This window comes from Nicotiana sylvestris, chromosome 12 (assembly GCF_000393655.2).
Source record: "Nicotiana sylvestris chromosome 12, ASM39365v2, whole genome shotgun sequence".
NCBI lineage: Eukaryota > Viridiplantae > Streptophyta > Magnoliopsida > Solanales > Solanaceae > Nicotiana > Nicotiana sylvestris.
In genome coordinates, this window is record NC_091068.1 from 119,223,939 (window position 1) to 119,239,299 (window position 15,361).

The following is a 15,361-nucleotide window of genomic DNA, read 5'->3' on the forward strand; positions in this document are numbered from 1 at the left end:
ATTTCAATTCATATCCTAAAGGTTCAAGTCAAATCCTAAAATTTCAATTTTAAACTAAAATTCTAATACATAAACCAAAATTTCAATTCATATCCTAAAGGTTCAACTCATATCTACAAAAGTTCAAGTCAAATCCTAAAATTTCAATTTATAAACTAAAATTCCAATACATAAACCAAAATTTCAATTCATATCCTAAAGGTTCAACTCATATCCACAAAAATTTAAGTCAAATCCTAAAATTTCAATTTATAAACTAAAATTCCAATACTTAAACCAAAATTTCAATTCATATCCTAAAGGTTCAACTCATATCCACAAAAGTTCAAGTCATATCCTAAAATTTCAATTTATAAACTAAAATTCCAATACATAAACCAAAATTTCAATTCATATCCTAAAGGTTCAACTCATATCCACAAAAGTTCAAGTCATATCCTAAAATTTCAATTTATAAACTAAAATTCCAATACATAAACCAAAATTTCAATTCATATCCTAAAGGTTCAACTCATATCCACAAAAGTTCAAGTCATATCCTAAAATTTCAAATTATAAACTAAAATTCCAATACATAAACCAAAATTTCAATTCATATCCTAAAGGTTCAACTCATATCCACAAAAGTTCAAGTCAAATCCTAAGATTTCAATTTATAAACTAAAATTCCAATACATAAACCAAAATTTCAATTCATATCCTAAAGGTTCAACTCATATCCACAAAAGTTCAAGTCATATCCTAAAATTTCAATTTATAATCTAAAATTCCAATACATAAACCAAAATTTCAATTCATATCCTAAAGGTTCAACTCATATCCACAAAAGTTCAAGTCATATCCTAAAATTTCAATTTATAAACTAAAATTCCAATACATAATCCTAAAGGTGCAACTCTTAGGGTTTCTTCTCTTCAAACAATTTCTTCCCCAAATTAGTAGGTACAACTAAATATTTTGGAATAAATGTATTAATATGAACCCTAAAAATTGCAAATAATATATAACTTTGAACCCTAACATGGAGAATTTAACTTTGAACCTGTCACGACCCAAAACCCGCTCCGGTCGTGATTGCGCCTCTCGTGAAGACAAGGCCAGCTAACAAACCCATATCGCCTTTTCAAAAATAGTTAAACATTAATAAATAGTTTAAATATGATTTAATGATATAATTAACGGAAGCACAACCCGACACAGCCCTAACCGGGGTGTCCCAAGTCACGAGCATCTACTAGGGTATAAATACAACTGAAAGCCTGGAGTGTACAAATACAGACTAATGAAATGAGGAGAGAGAAAAGCAGTGCTGCGAACGTCGGCAGCTACCTTGCTAAACCCTGATGATTCTGCCTTCGATCAGCCAAAACATACCTGAATCTGCACACAAGGTGCAGGGAGTAATATGAGTATTCTAACTCAGTGAGTAATATTAATAAATAAAGACTAAAGGCAAGAAATCACGCAAAAACACAAGGTATTCCATACTGAAGCAGAAAAATCAATTTAAACAGTAAAGTAGTGAGAAATCAAGTGAAAATCCCTTTTTTTTTTCCAACAAGTAAAGCAAGTAGTTTACAAGTGAGTAACAAAACTGATAGAAATGTAAATAGCCCCTCGGGCAAAACATGTACAACAAATCGCCCTTCAGGCATAATATCAACAGAACCAACCCCTCGGGCTCAATATCAGAACAGTGCCAGCCCCTCGGGCTCAATATCAGAATAGTAACAGCCCCTCGGGCTAGATATCAGAATAGTAACAGCCTCTCGGGCTCACTCTCAGAATAGTATCAGCCCCCCGGGCTACCTCACAATCACTCATATCAGCCCCCCGGGCATAATATCAATCACTCAGAACAATGGGTACCCGCGCTCACTATGGGTGTGCAGACTCCAGAGGGGCCCCTTACGGCCCAAGCGCTATATCAAGCCACCTCGTGGCATCATCACTCAGCATATCCTCACATCACTCAAGCCAACGCGTGGCATATAAAGTATCTCAGGCCCTCGGCCTCATATCACTCGGCCTCACATCACTCAAGCCACCGCGTGGCATAAATAGTAACTCAGGCCCTCGGCCTCATATCACTCAGCATATCCTCACATATGGCCCTCGGCCTCACTCAGTCCGAAAATCATCACAAGCCCCTTGGGCATTTGTAAAACAGTAGTTCTCAGCCCAAAATATCATTTAGAAATATCATTTGAGTTTCAAATCTGTATAAAAGTGGCTGAGTTTGTAAAACAATAATCATCAACAGGATTGAGTTTAAATATAAGTCAAAATAGTGAGGAAATAGTGATAAAAATCCCCGAAGGATTCAAATAATTGGCTCGAAGCCCAAATACGGCAATCATCCCAAATCATGATGATAACAAATTAGTTTCAATCAAATATGCAGTAAAATCATCAATACGGGATGGACCAAGTCACAATCCCCAGTAGTAAAGGACCCCGCGCTCATCATCCAGCACGTGTTTCAACTCAATATAGCACTACGATGTGCAATCCAGGGTTTCAAACCCTCAGGACATCATTTACAATCATTACTCACCTCGAACCGGCTAATCCTCTAGCTCGCGATGCTTTTTTCTCTCAAATCGACCTCCGATTGCCTCGAATCTAGCCACAATAATTCGATTCAGTTAATAAAAATTATATGAATTAATTCCATATGAAATTCTACATTTTCCATTAAAAATTCGAAATTACACTTAAAATTCGTCCGTGGGGCCCACATCTCAGAACCCGGAAAAAGTTACGAAATATGAAACCTCATCCAACCACGAGTCCAACCATACAAATTTTACTAAAATCCGACATCAACTCGACCCTCAAATCTTCAAATTAAACCAAGACGGTTTTCAAGTTTTTCCCAACTAAAATCACCAATTAAATGCCAAAACTAGTAATAGATTCGGGTAATCTAACCAAAATTAAGTTAAGAACACTTACCCTATTGTTTTCTCTGAAAATCTCCCGAAAATCGCCTCTCCCCGAGCTCCAATTTGGTAAAAATGAAAAATGGGACGAGTCCCATTTTCAGAGCTTGAATCTGTCCAGAAAATGTCGTGGGCACTGTTCACGCGTACAGTACTGTTCACGGGGTACTTTACACGGTACTGTATACGGTACTGTTCATGGGGTACTGTACACGGTACTGTTTCTGCAATTTTCCCTAAGTCTGAAATGACTCCGAGACACCTTCGAAACACTCCCGAGCCCTCGGGGCTCCTAACCAAACACATACACTAACTCAACAACATCCTACGAACTTAACCATGCGATCAAATCGCCAAAATAACGTCATATACCATGAATTAAGCTTTAAAATCCAAGAATTCTTTCAAATTTCATAAAACATCAATTTTTCCATTTTGAGTCCGAAACACATCAAACGACGTCCGTTTTCAACCAAACTTTACAGAAAGTGCTTAAACCATATATACCTGTACCGGGCGCCGGAACCAAAATACGGGCCCGATATCATCACTTTCTAATAAAATTTCATTTCCATTTTCCTTAAATATTTTCAGAAAACAATTTTACTCAAAAATTCATTTCTCGGGCCTGGGACCTCGGAATTTGATGATTCTTGTTCCTATAAGTCACAAATAATGATACGAACATAGCTCTTTAGTCAAAACTCAATTCGGAGCTCATTTGCTTAGTTCAATACCCATTTCACTCGTTAAACAATTAACTCATGTTTCGTGTCAAAAACCAATCGCGACTTGATGAAATTAGACCAAACTTTCCAGATCAGTCCTATAATTCATTATCAAAATTCCAGAAGTCTTGAAATCAAATTTCGATCTCTAGAACTAAAAATGGACCTTTGGATCATTACATGCTTATGCTTAAAACGGTAAAATCTTCTAAAAACTCTTCCAAAACTTATCCGAACCTCATGGGACCCCGACCAAAAATGCCAACATAATTCATAACATCATTCAAACCTGCTCAAATCATCAAAACAGCTCAAACAACATCAAATTACCCAAAACTCATCGAATTCAAGCCTAAGTTTCCAAAAACTTCCGAAATACTCTTTCGATCAAAAACCCGACCAAACGATGTCCGAATAACCTAAACTTTCGCACACACATCCCAAATGACACAATGAAGCTACAGCAACTCTCGGAATTCCATTCTGACTACTATATCAAAATCTCGCTATCAACTGGAATTCGCCGAAATACTAACTTCGCCAATTCAACCCTAATTCTACACCGGACCTCCAAAACCAATTCCGATCACACTCATAAGTCACAAATCACCTAACGGAGCTAACCAAATCATAAAAATTCCAATCCGAGATCAAATACACATAAGTCAAATTTTGGTCAAACCTTTCAAATTTCAAGCTTCAACTGTGAACTGTTCTTCCAAATTCATTCTGATTAACCTGAAACCCAACACCAATGATTTACATAAGTCATAATACACCACATGGGGCAAGTAATGCCCAAGAACTGACGAGCGAAGTGCAAAAGCTCAAAACGACCGGTCGGGTCGTTACAGAACCCTAACATGGAAAATTTAACTTTGAACCCTAACATGGTTGAACAAATAATATATAAATTTGAACCCTAACATGGAGAAACTAAACAAAATCAGTGTATTTCGAAAAAACAAAGAAAGGAGAGAGAAACCTACCTTGGGAATGGAGGTCGCAGGTGGTGGAGCTGCTGTCGTCGGTGGTCGTCGGTGGCGTGGGTGGCGTCGCTGCTGCTAGGAGTCGGAAGAGGGGGGGTTTGAGTGTGAGAGAGAAAAGAGATATGTCACGACCCAAATCCCGGTCGTGATGGCGCCCAACACACTACTAGGCAAGCCCGACCATTATTCAACATTTAACCCAATTTATCAAAAATAGCGGAAGGAAATATCAATTAAGCAAGATTAAAGTACTGAAGAATTTAACAAAATACACAATATAATCTCACTAGGACCCGGTGTCATGAATCTGAGCCTCTAGAATACAGAATATCATCCTAATACATGGTATATCCAAAGTCTGATAATGCGGAAATAAAGAGATAGGATAGGAGGAGAAGATCAATGGCTGCGAACGCCGTGCAGCTACCTCGATACTCCCAGAAGCTGGATCTGCTGATCAACTGGATCTACTGAGCCTGAGACTGCCCTGGATCTGCACACAAGGTGCAGGGAGTAAAGTGAGTACTCCGACCCAGTGAGTAATAAAAGTAACTACAGTCCGAAGATAAGAAAATCCAGTAAATACACAAAGTAAGCTAAAATCCAAATATACAGCAACATATGGAACTGAGCAGCTAAACAACAGTATAAATAGAAATACATGAATGCAATGCAATGCATATGATGGTACATTCCAGTACCCACTGCGGCGTGCAAGCCCGAGCCATCCATATTTATTTATCGTCGACGGCGCTCACTGGGGGTGTGTACAGACTCCGGAGGGGCTCCTACAGCCCAAGCGCAATATCTTGGTCAGTCATTGTTACCTGACCGGTCAGCCATTGTTACCTGACCAATTTATATCATACAGTGCCATTGTTACCACTGTTCAAGTATATCATCCAGTGTCATTGTTACCACTATTTCAAGTATATCACACAGTGTCATTGTTACCACTGTTTCAAGTATATCACACAGTGTCATTGTTACCACTGTTTCAAGTATATCACACAGTGTCATTGTTACCACTGTTTCAAGTCACTTTATAATCAGTCCAGAAAATAATATAATAAGCCCCTTGGGCATTTACAAAACAGAAGTTCCCAGCCCGGAATACATTTAAAAATATCATTTAATGAGAGCCCGAAAGTGAGGTGTCACGTCCCGCAGTATTACATTACGGTGATGTCACGTTTTGCAGTGTTAAGTTACGATGATGTTGCACCCTAAAGTATTGTACGTTAAAATTTTATTTTCAGTTAACCGATGTAAGACTCGGGGATGAGATCATCTTGACGTTAACGTACTTGCGCTATTTATAGCAAGCAATAAATAAGTGTTATAAAGAATAAAGGGGTACACGGATTAAAGAAAATAAGTTTCGTTGAAAGTGGTCAATTTGGAATAGAATACGGGTCGAGCAATAATACACGATAATTATGAAATACTACCATGTAAGGTACAACATGACCATGATAGTAAAGTATATAAAGTGTATTAAAAGTGAGTAGTATTTTAACTAATTTGAGATAATTGGTTAATTATTCATTTAAGTGGGTAAGTGTAGAAATTGTCTTGTCCACGTGGGACCATGACAACTAAACTAAACTATGACTAATATGTGTGCTACGTTGGTGTCATACTTTGGGAGCAAGAAGTCTTGCTAAGCATTAATTATAAATGGGGCCTACCAACCAAGACACTTAAAGAATTCATTTTGAAACTAGAGAAATCATTTTTGAAACTCAAGCCTTTGGATTTAGGCTTGCTAAGAACGGTGGAACTCACCATTTTTCAAAGACCTCTTTATCTTAGAACTTTTTCATGCGAGATATCATATGACCATGGTAGTGTAATATATAAAGTATATATGAAGTATTTTTAAAAAATAAATAGAATTTTAAGTAATTTGTGATAATTTTTAAATTATACGGGTAATGGATTAATTACCGGATAATAAAATATTACTCGGTTACCTAATAAGTGGATAAGATTAAATTCCTTCCCCTAAGAAAATGTGGCAGAAGGCCACTACTTAAGAAAATGACTCATATTGATTATGAGTAGGTGGCTGCCATACATCAATTAATTGTTAACAAGGCAAGACTTGGTAAATGTCTTGGTTCCATGTTCTTTTGGAGGAGTCAGAACGTTCTTTAAGTTCCAAATATACATCATATGTCAAAGTCTCCATTTTTCATTTTGAAAAAGGATCAACGTACTCATTCCTCAAAGAAAGGCAAAAAAATCAAGAAGCTTGAAGCTTGAAATTGGAGTTGCATTCTTACGTTTAGTGCTTCAAGAATCCAGAAGCTTAGAAATTTCGTTCAAAAATATTCAAAGAGGCAGAAGCAGTTTCGTTCAAGAATTTTAAAAGCAGAAGCTTGATTCGATTTTTGGGTTCTAAATTCAATCCACGAAGGTTTCCAATGGGATAATTATACGGAGTTGTTCTTACTCAAGGTATGTTAAGGCTATCCCTTCTTTCTTTTGGCATGATCCATACGATATGAACAAAACGTGCAAATGCACAAATTCCATAAGTGAATCTACTCATAGAAGTAGTAGAAATATCTATGTTCTTTAATTCCCATGTGTCGTAATATTTTATCATTTGTTCATGGGTCTTAGAAAAATATGAAAGTTGAAAAGAGTTTACTTTATGATATTACTCAGAGGCAAAATGGTCTTATGACATTCCGAATAATTTTATTGACGTACTTTTTATGCACTGCATTCATGTGCACTGACTCATGACCAGATGGCGTTATATACGCATATATACGTAAATATATGTGTATGGGATATGGGAAAAGGTTATGGCGTTATATACGCACCACCACCTGGTCAGCTGGTATATGATGATGTTGTTGCCCACAATGGCTGAAATATGATTCACACGGCGTTATATACACATATATGGGTATGTATTCAAATGGCGTTATACACGCATATATATGTATGTATTCAAATGGCGTTATATATATATATGTATACGGGATATGGGAAAGGTTATGGCGTTATATACGCACCACCACCTGATCAGCTGGTATACGATGATGATTTTGCCCACAGTGGCCGATATGATATGATGGGATGCCCTCAGAGGCTGATGATGTTATGAAACATATACCTATGCACGACATGACATTCTTACGCATATGCATGACGCTGAAAGTAATTTATGATTTACAAAGTTATTCAGACGTACGGGTTGAGTCATGTACTCCATATGTCTTACATGTCTCCTATGTATTTATTTATGTGCCTTACATACTCAGTACATTATTCGTACTGACGTCCCTTTTTCCCGGGGACACTGTGTTTCATGCCCGCAGGTCCTGATAGACAGGTCGAGAGCCTTCCAAGTAGGCTATCAGCTCAGCGAAAGATGTTGGTGCGCTCCATTTGCTTCGGAGCTGCGTATTTGGTTAGTATGATTTAGACGTCTATTGTTTGGTATGGCGGGACTCTGTTCCGACCTTTGTGACACTTATGTATTCTTATAGGCTTGTAGACATATGTCTTATACGGGAAGGATTGTACGGCCTTGTCGGCCTATATTTTGAGTTTATAAATGATTATATTGGCCTATTAGGCTCGTATGTTACGTGTATATGATGATGTAATAAGAAAGATACGTTACATTGGTACTCGGTTGAGTAAGGTACCGAGTGCCCGTCGTGGCCCATCGGTTTGGGTTGTGACAAAAGTGGTATCAGAGCAGTTCTATCCTAGGAAGTCTACAAGTCGTGTCTAGTAGAGTCTTGTTTATGGGTGTGTCGTGCACCACACTTATAAGCATGAGGCTACAGGGCATTTAGGACTGTCACTCTTTCTTCTTACTCTAGATCGTGTGGTAGAGCTCACTTATAAGAATCCAAGTTCTGAAATTCTATTTTATTCGTAATAAGATGATGCCTGCTAACAATGTTTGTAATTGAGGCAGAGGAACATAAGCCTTTTGAGTTATAGTCAATTGTAACAGAGGTATATACAATTGGTCGCACCCATTCCAGATATGCCCTATGGGGATTAACAGAAGTAGTATAAGAAGATATGATGGATGAATTGGTTGCGTCAGTTGACATTTCCGTGGGATATTGCAAATATGCTAATAGATCTCTTTATGAGACACCTAGATGGTGCACTCTAAAGTAGTGCAGCCAGATATGAGTACTACAAAGACTTGCACTATAAGCCTTGAAGGGATAAATATTACCTTAGTGTGGCTCGCGTCCCTAGTAAAGCGAAAACGTTAAGTAACTTGAAGAGCCACTGGATGGAGCAAAGGAAAGCTAAAAGCGAAAGAATGTCGTATTAAAGTTTTCACAAGAAAAGGGATATGCAAAAAAAAAATATTAGCAGAGTAATGAGAAGATAGATAAAGAAGCATTATGAATAAGGTATGACACGTGGATGAAAACGGTAGAGTGTTACAGAACCTATGGTCAAATGAAGGAAGAGACGAAAGGTGATGGGCCTTAAGACAACAAAAGAGTATAGGCCATAAGGTTATATCCTCATTTCAAGAAATAAGTTCGTGACTCCAACATGACTACCAGAGGGGAAAGTTAATCCCCAAAGTAATAGAAATTAGTATGGGCTGGTAAACAAGATAAACTAAGTATGAATTAGGGACTGAATGATTGGAAAGTACTCAGCATAATGGTAATTTTAGATTTCGTTCCGGCGGTAATATAATGGACAACAGAAGAAGATTCATGAGAAATTCTGAGAATAATCATTCAGGAAGACGCTTCACTAAAGCAAGCAATGGAAGCAAAGTTAATCTTAAGGGAATGTATGAGCCAGTTACACTAAGTGTCACCGTCGTGAGTAAGGAATTTTTTTTTCATTGGTACAGAAGGATTACTGCAAGGCGAGTAAGGGTCATCGATGATGTGAAAAGACGCCGAAGATGAAGAGGTAGAACATTTATAGGATGGTCATCGTAGCTCCAACTCTTAGTACTCCACTAAAGGGGGGAGTATGGAATGATGTGGCATTAAGTCAGAATTAAGTGAATGATAAAGGAAGAATGCGATAAAAATGAGAAAGGGATGAGATGATTAAATGTTACAGATATTCTATGGTTCCAGAACATTATGTAAGCACGACGTCAAGAAAAGGAAGTAAGGGTTCCTGCCCGGGATGCCGTTGATAGATAAGGAGCCAGTACGTGAGGTAAGTTAAGATAGATGAAATAACCCAAGAAAGATTACGTGAATATGGATATGAGAATAGGCCAACGAATAGTTAGTAGTTGATTTAGGAAGAGCCTAATAATTTCTAGACAAGAGGTTACAGAAAAATCAATAGATTGTGCAAGATAAACAGAATGAACCCCAACATAGGGAATTCAGCCTCGCAGTATGACATTATAATACTTGAGATATGTTCATATGGGGAAGTTAAAAGGATATTGTACGAGTTCTATGGAAATAAAAGAGAGTGCCAGTGGGAAGACAATCAAAATATAAGTTTAAAAGCAACCCACAAGCTCCAGGGCGTGGAGGTAAGTAACTACGGATAGGTATAGGCAAGAACGGACATCAGGAGGTCCGTCGAGTATACAATGTAATAAGCCCACAGCTATACAAGAGTCAGAGAATGCTCCCTAAGTACTACAATGAAGGACTAGCTGAGGAAATGAGGAAAAAGGCTTCAACCTAAGCACAGTGACCTAAAGAGAAAATGGTCTTGTAACAATAATTTCACAACAACATTGTACGTCCTCCATAAGAAAGAGGAATCTACCGTGGGTAGTGAACGGGAAGTAAAAATCAAAAGAAATATTCGAAGATCATATGAGTTGTACGGAAATTCCGGCAAGCGTGGGAGACTAAGCTAAGCAAAGTATACACACAACAAGGAGGAAGAAAGATAAGGAAAGGTAAAAGCTTACGTTAAAAGAAAGATGAGAAGGAACGAAAGGAATTATTTGATCAATGATACCAAGTTAGTCACGTTATTATACACTCAAGATTTTAGAAAATTATCCATGGAGCATATATATGGAAATCGTACAGCCGTAAAAGACTCTGGTATAAGTTGAAAAGAAGGAATTAAGTTCAGGTTATAGAAAAGGATTGAATTGTTGGATGATGGTATCATGGGTATTCCATAACGCCCATGAAAGGCTAAGGTAATAACTGATACCATGAGCCACAGATAGGAAGATAGCTTAAGCCTATGTAAAGGCTAATCAAAAGGAAGAGGAAACTAAAGAATTACATCACCGAAGTAAATCAGGAATCTGATTATTGGACCTAGAAAAATTATAGAAGTTGTGCTGGAGAAGATGACAGAATAGCTCTTAATAGCAGACGTTCAATAGAAACAACACAACGACTATAATCTATAATGGCTCTACAAGGAAGCCAGTTGGAAGAAGTACCAGCCTCATAAGAAGTCAGTACGAAGCTCCCACCGGATTGTGTATGCACCAAAGGTGTAAAAAATTATAATAGAGCTTCAAGTATAGACGTGAATTGTACCTATGTGGAAGGGAGGTCATGAAAGAGATAGAAGATACAATGTAAGATTTTAAGGTAAGAAGGTAGAGGTGAACAGCGTGTGAGATACTCAAAGGCAAAGTATGTGAATAGTCCATACATCGGATAAAAGGCTAGATGTGTTGGGATTCAATATCCAGGAATGACAGTGGCATATCTCACAGCCTATGGTTTCTCGGTATCGAGAAACCTAAGTAAGAGAGTAAAAAAGAGTGAGAAATGATATAATGTTTTGCCTGATATCCAGAATAACATAAGGAAATCAATGGTGCAAGCAAGTTGAATAAAAGTTGCGAGTAGTATAAACAGATATGTGTAGGTCGCAAGATAAGGAATGGTAAAGAGACAGAGTTCTGGAAGACAAGAACAAGGATAAGAAAAGGCGAGTAAGAAGGTGACGAGAATGGATAAGTCCTCGGAATTAAGCCCATGAAAACAAGAAGAGCTGATGGTTTCTCTAAGTTATAGAAAGCTAAGTATAGCCTGAATAAACTCAAAGGAGTCTAAGACTAGTAGCATTTAGAAAAGATGGAATGCTGCCCTGATAGTACAATGAAGGTATAATTGTGATGGATAAAGGATGGCGTTTAGGCTTTCGAGTGAGTAATGATTGAAGAGGCTTTCATGGATTGTACGAGATTAAAATACCCACATAAGTAAATCACATTGGGATGCCATGAGATACGGTTATGAAAGCAGGGTATCGCCCCAGGTGGATCAATCTAATCATTTCAGATGTTCCTCGATAAAACATGAATCCTAGCAGTAATATTACATAAAATGTTAAGTTATCAAGGGTAGACTATGGATCAAAATTGAGGTGAATCAATAATGGATGGATAAAAATTATAAAGTATGAGAAGAGATTAAGCCGTCATTCTTAAAGATGAACAGTAATGTGGAGGCATTAGAGGACATAGATTTATACGTACGAGATAAGCAATGAAAGTAACCTGAGATTGGGTAGCAGACCTCAGTAACGAGAAATAGAGGTAAGTGTTATGGTATAGTATGACCTATGTAGATGCAGTAAAGTCATACGAATGGATAACCATGTCTATAAAATAAGATATAGCAGTATTCGTATGTTCGACAAAATACCAAGAAAAAAACTTCAGGATTGGCTAAAAACTAGAGGAAAAAAGGAAAGGAGAGTTGCATAAGGACACGTACATGGTCAGTATCGTATGAGCTGCATGATGGGAGGTAGCAACAGTTATGAGATTGGAAAGTATTTGATCACAAGTCATGGCATGGGAAAGAGGCCTAAAGGGAGGAATACCCTGGCCTTTGGACTTATTCATAGAACAGTTGCCTAGATGGCAAGAGGACTACTAAAGTATTCGCAAGAGCTATGGGATATGAGAACGATAAGCACATCAGTCAACATTCGAGGACGAATGTTCCAAAGGGGGGAATGATGTTACACCCCATATTTTCGTACATAAAAATACGCCATAAATAAATTAATGAGAGCCCGAAAGTGAGGTGTCACATCCCGCAGTATTACATTACAGTGATGTCACATTTTGCAGTGTTAAGTTACGATGATGTTGCACCCTAAAGTATTGTATGTTAAAATTTTATTTTCAGTTAACCGATGTAAGACTCGGGGATGAGATCATCTTGACGTTAACGTACTTGCGCTATTTATAGCAAGCAATAAATAAGTGTTATAAAGAATAAAGGGGTACACGGATTAAAAAAAACAAGTTTCGTTGAAAGTGGTCAATTTGGAATAGAATACGAGTCGAGCAATAATACACGATAATTATGAAATACTACCATGTAAGGTACCATATGACCATGATAGTAAAGTATATAAAGTGTATTAAAAGTGAGTAGTATTTTAACTAATTTGAGATAATTGGTTAATTATTCATTTAAGTGGGTAAGTGTAGGAATTGTCTTGTCCACGTGGGACCATGACAACTAAACTAAACTATGACTAATATGTGTGCTATGTTGGTGTCATACTTTGGGAGCAAGAAGTCTTGCTAAGCATTAAATATAAATGGGACCTACCAACCAAGACATTTAAAGAATTCATTTTGAAACTAGAGAAATCATTTTTGAAACTCAAGCCTTTGGATTTAGGCTTGCTAAGAACGGTGGAACTCACCATTTTTCAAAGACCTCTTTATCTTAGAACTTTTTTATGTGAGATATATATGACCACGGTAGTGTAATATATAAAGTATATATGAAGTATTTTAAAAAAATAAATAAAATTTTAAGTAATTTGTGATAATTTTTAAATTATACGGGTAATGAATTAATTACCAGGTAACAAAATATTACCCGGTTAACTAATAAGTGGATAAGATTAAATTCCTTCCCCTAAGAAAATGTGGCAGAAGGCCACTACTTAAGAAAATGACTCATATTGATTATGAGTAGGTGTCTGCCATACATCAATTAATTGTTAACAAGGCAAGACTTGGTAAATGTCTTGGTTCCATGTTCTTTTGGAGGAGTCAGAACGTTCTTTAAGTTCCAAATATACATCATATGTCAAAGTCTCCATTTTTCATTTTGAAAAAGGATTAACGTACTCATTCCTCAAAGAAAGGCAAAAAAATCAAGAAGCTTGAAGCTTGAAATTGGAGTTGCATTCTTACGTTTAGTGCTTCAAGAATCCAGAAGCTTAGAAATTTCGTTCAAAAATATTCAAAGAGGCAGAAGCAGTTTCGTTCAAGAATTTTAAAAGCAGAAGCTTAATTCGATTTTTGGGTTCTAAATTCAATCCACGAAGGTTTCCAATGGGATAATTATACGGAGTTGTTCCTACTCCAGGTATGTTAAGGCTATCCCTTCTTTCTTTTGGCATGATCCATACGATATGAACGAAACGTGCAAATGCACAAATTCCATAAGAGAATCTACTCATAGAAGTAATAGAAATGTCTATGTTCTTTAATTCCCATGTGTCATAATATTTTATCATCTGTTCATGGGTCTAAGAAAAATATGAAAGCTGAAAAGAGTTTACTTTATGATATTACTCAGAGGCAAAATGGTCTTATGACATTCCGAATAATTTTATTAACGTACTTTTTATGCACTGCATTCATGTGCACTGACCCATGACTAGATGGCGTTATATACGCGTATATACGTAAATATATGTATATGGGATATGGGAAAAGGTTATGGCGTTATATACGCACCACCACCTGGTCAGCTGGTATATGATGATGTTGTTGCCCACAGTGGCTGAAATATGATTCAAACGGCGTTATATACACATATATGGGTATGTATTCAAATGGCGTTATATACGCATATATATGTATGTATTCAAATGGCGTTATATACGCATATATATGTAGATATATATATGTATATGGGATATGAGAAAGGTTATGGCGTTATATACGCACCACCACCTGATCAGCTGGTATACGATGATGATTTTGCCCACAGTGGCCGATATGATATGATGGGATGCCCTCAGAGGCTGATGATGTTATGAAACATATACCTATGCACGACATGACATTCATACGCATATGCATGACGCTGAAAGTAATTTATGATTTACAAAGTTATTCAGACGTACGGGTTGAGTCATGTACTCCATATGTCTTACATGTCTCCTATGTATTTATTTATGTACCTTACATACTCGGTACATTATTCGTAATGACGTCCCTTTTGCCTAGGGACACTGTGTTTCATGCCCGCAGGTCCTGATAGACAGGTCGAGAGCCTTCCAAGTAGGCTATCAGCTCAGCGGAAGATGTTGGTGCGCTCCATTTGCTTCGGAGCTGCGTATTTGGTTAGTATGATTTAGACGTCTATTGTTTGGTATGGCGGGACTCTGTTCCGACCTTTATGACACTTATGTATTCTTAGAGGCTTGTAGACATATGTCTTATACGGGAAGGATTGTACGGCCTTGTCGGCCTATATTTTGAGTTTATAAATGATTATGTTGGCCTATTAGACCCGTATGTTACGTGTATATGATGATATAATAAGAAAGATACGTTACATTGGTACTCGGTTGAGTAAGGTACCGGGTGCCCGTCGTGGCCCATCGGTTTGGGTTGTGACACTTGGGCATTTACAAAACAGAAGTTCCCAGCCCGGAGTACATTTAAAAATATCATTTAAGTTTTAACCACTTAGAATTATGGCTGAGTTTGCAAAACACCATTTAAAACCTTGGACTAAAA

General features: G+C 37.3%; 1 long non-coding RNA gene across 1 annotated transcript; it reads left to right on the plus strand.

The window, feature by feature from the left end:
- Positions 1-6,755: 6,755 nt before the first annotated feature.
- LOC138884368 (uncharacterized) lies at positions 6,756-15,128 on the plus strand. Its single transcript, XR_011404553.1, has 3 exons — positions 6,756-7,125; positions 8,001-13,976; positions 14,846-15,128. It is a non-coding gene; the product is annotated as an uncharacterized lncRNA (long non-coding RNA).
- Positions 15,129-15,361: the final 233 nt, after the last annotated feature.